Source organism: Elephas maximus, chromosome 4, assembly GCF_024166365.1.
Source record: "Elephas maximus indicus isolate mEleMax1 chromosome 4, mEleMax1 primary haplotype, whole genome shotgun sequence".
NCBI classification, from domain to species: Eukaryota; Metazoa; Chordata; class Mammalia; order Proboscidea; family Elephantidae; genus Elephas; species Elephas maximus.
This window is the reverse complement of record NC_064822.1, coordinates 158,476,002-158,479,576: the sequence shown is the minus strand read 5'-3', so window position 1 is coordinate 158,479,576 and position 3,575 is coordinate 158,476,002. Positions and strand designations below refer to the sequence as shown.

Genomic DNA, 3,575 nt, shown 5'->3' with positions numbered 1-3,575 from the left:
TAAAATACAGGTAAACATCCTTCTGGTATTCTCTGCTTTTAGCCAGGATCATCTGACATCAGCAATGATATCCCTGGTTCCACGCCCTCTTCTGAAACAGACCTGAATTTCTGGCAGTTCTCTGTCGATATACTGCTGCAGCTGTTTTTGAATGATCTTCAGCAAAATTTTGCTTGCGTGCGATATTAATGATATTGTTCTATAATTTCCACATTCAGTTGGATCACCTTTCTTGGGAATAGGCATAAATATGGATCTCTTCCAGTCAGTTGGCCAGGAAGCTGTCTTCCATATTTCTTGGCATAGATGAGTGAGTACCTCCAGCGCTGCATCTGTTTGTTGAACATGAAGAAAGCAAGAGGTCACTGAAAAGACAGGAAAGAAAGAAAAGACCAAGATGGATGTCAGAGGAGACTCTGAAACTTGCTCTTGAGCGTTGAGCAGCTAAAGCAAAAGGAAGAATTTATGAAGTAAAAGAACCGAACAGAAGATTTCAAAGGGCCTCTCGAGAAGACAAAGTAAAGTATTATAATGACGTGCAAAGAGCTGGAGATGGAAAACCAAAAGGGAAGAACACGCTCGGCATTTCTCAAGCTGAAAGAACTGAAGAAAAAATTTAAGCCTCAAGTTGTAGTAGTGAAGGATTCCGTGGGGAAAATATTAAACGACGCAGGAAGCATCAAAAGAAGATGGAAGGAATACTCAGAGTCATTATACCAAAAAGAATTAGTCGATATTCAACCATTTCAAGAGGTGGCATATGATCAGGAACCGATGGTACTGAAGGAAGAAGTCCAAGCTGCTCTGAAGGCATTGGCAAAAAACAAGGCTCCAGGAATTGATGGAATATTGATTGAGAACTTAGGATAGCAGGGACTTGTTTTTGGATTTTGAAATTTTAATTTTTTTTGAATGTGTCATTTTGCAAGCCAGGAGACAGAATCAAACTAAGCAGTCTAGTTCTCTAGTGATCCAGGCTATCTTTTCATGTTCGGCAGAATGACGTAATACAAGGTGCTAATGAAGAGATTGTAAAGCTCTAGATAATAACTACTTATTTACATTTTTCATTAGGAAACAACCAATAAGCCACTCCTTAAAGGCATGATATAAACCAAGAATATCTTGATCTACAGTGGACAGAGTGGCCCCAATTATGCTGGCCAAACTTCCAGTGAACCAGATCAGAGCTGACCAAAGAATGAAGAAAATCTTCACATTTTGAAAACCTGCCCTGAGGGTAAAAAAATTCCTGGCTGCTGTCAGTAAGCAGGTTAGAAAATATTATAGATGTGGTCATATCATTTTTTGATTTTTACTAGTGTCGTGTCCCTTGGGTTATCTTGTGTTTCGTTGGAACACATGGAGATAAGTATAGGGGGTAAGATACTTAGATATCTATTTTCAAAATAAATAGTTTAGTTAAAAAAAAAATTAGACATATTGCATTTTTTAATTTGCCACAAAAACAAATTGGCAATGAAAACTTTGAGAACGTTCAACTCTAAAAAGGGTAGTGGCTGCAACCCTTTCCACTACAGAATAACTTCCTGTTTCCCCATAAAATTAACATCACTCTTCTCCAATGGTACAGACTCATGTGAAAAAACTTGTCTGAAGTTTTTGCCAGGGCCAGGAGATGAAAGTGGTTAAGAGGTACAGCTGCTGACAACAGCAAAAAAAAAAAAAAAGTTTAGCAGTTTGAATCTACCAGGCGCTCCTTGGAAAGCCTATGGGGGCAGTTCTGCTCTGTCCAATAGGGTCTCTATGAGTCAGAATTGACTTCACGGCAATGGGTTTGGTTCGGTTTTTGTTTGTTTGTTTGTTATTTGTAAGCTAAGTTAACAACTTTGGAATAGACCTATAAAATCTGTCTAGTTTTGTTGGACATCTGCAAACTATAGTATTCTCAGCCCTTAGCTTTAGTCACTGCCCAAGGTCTTAAACTGGACTCAGTCTCATCTATGACTCTTCTCCTCTGGCATGAAGTGGGTGCTAGTCATCAAAGTCTGGAATGTCCTAGGAGTATCCCCAGTAGTTCTTTGGATGCATCCTAGGCAATGTGCAGGTGGTAGAATCTTGGCAGAAACACCAGGATGCCAAGAACAGCCCAGTCTGTCCCCGCTTTGCTGACACACCCTGCCAGCAGGAGGGAGCCTATGATAATGAGAACAAAAAAACCCAAAACCGCTGCCCTCCAGTCGATTCTGACTCATAGCAACCCTATAGGGCAGAGTAGAACTGCCCCATAGAGTTTCTAAGGAGCACCTGGTGGATTTGAACTGCTGACCTTTTGGTTAGCAGCCCTGGCACTTAACCACTACGCCCCCAGGGTTTCCTGATAATGAGAAAGGCACCATCAAGAACAACATGGTAGCAAGTGCAATGGCCTTATTAGGGATCATAGGAGGGCATTTCTTTTTCTTTCTTTTTTTAAATTGTGCTTTAAGTGAAAGTTTACAAATCAAGTAAGTCTCTCCTACAAAAATTTATGTATACCTTGCCATATACTCGGAAACCCTGGCGGCGTAGTGGTTAAATCCTATAGCTGCTAACCAAAGGGTTGGCAGTTCGAATCCACCGGGTGCTCCTTGGAAACTCTATGGGGCAGTTCCACTCTGTCCTATGGGGTCGCTATGAGTTTGAATCGACTCGATGGCACTGCATTTGGTTTTTTGGTTTGGTTGCCATATACTCCTAGTTGCTCTCCCCCGAATGAGACAGCACACTCCTTCTAGGAGGGGTTTTCTTAAACGTTAATAAATTGGATCTCGTGACAGCTGCAAAGAAGGAAGTTCCCCACAATTTGCTGGCGTTAGTAGCTGGTTTCTCTCTGAAGGTCAGCGTAGCTATCGTCTGTGCACGAGATCCTCGAGTGTTTCACTTTCCTACTGTAGCCAGGTTGGTAGGAGATGGCATTGTAATACGCTGACACGGCTACAGCTGGCACACTGTGCCAGGCCGCCCAAGCGGAGAACTTGACCATGGTGGCCAGCTCAGGCATCTGAGGCTGCATGGCACGCCCCGTCTAACTGCCGCCCACCCTCCGGCACAGCCTGGACCACAGTGGCACCAGAAGTCTAGCAAGGACTTTTTGAAGCCCAGTTTGTATAGCATTTAACATAATGTTGAGAAAACATCATTGTACATATAAAAGAAAGCGGGGTAGCTGCTTTCATGAGCCTTGGTAGGGGCTGATGCTCCCCCAAACCTGCTCCTTGTACTGCCACCAGCTGATTTCCATTTGGCAGGATCCTAGGCCAAGGATGTGTGTGGCTGGAAGGATCAGGTGGATTTCACTTACCAGGCAGACAGCAGTCTTAGAACTTTTGAACTGGAAGGGACCTTGGAAATCTTTGTCAATTCCCTTGTTTTATGACTCTACAGGACTCTCTCTCTTTGGCTGCCATACCATTTTGGTTTACTCCTGCTCCAGGATTCAATTTAGAGGGACTTCCTCTTGGAAGCATTACCTTCCTCTTCCTCCAAGGTCTGGGTCACATACCTCCTTGGAAGCACCTCTCACTTGGTATTGTAAATACACTGTGTGTATGTGTGTGTGTCTGCTGCCACCA

The 3,575-nt window shown here is 43.0% G+C and overlaps 1 pseudogene; it reads right to left on the bottom strand.

Moving 5' to 3' along the window:
- Positions 1-1,995: 1,995 nt before the first annotated feature.
- Positions 1,996-2,919, bottom strand: LOC126076472 (transmembrane protein 230-like; annotated as a pseudogene).
- Positions 2,920-3,575: the final 656 nt, after the last annotated feature.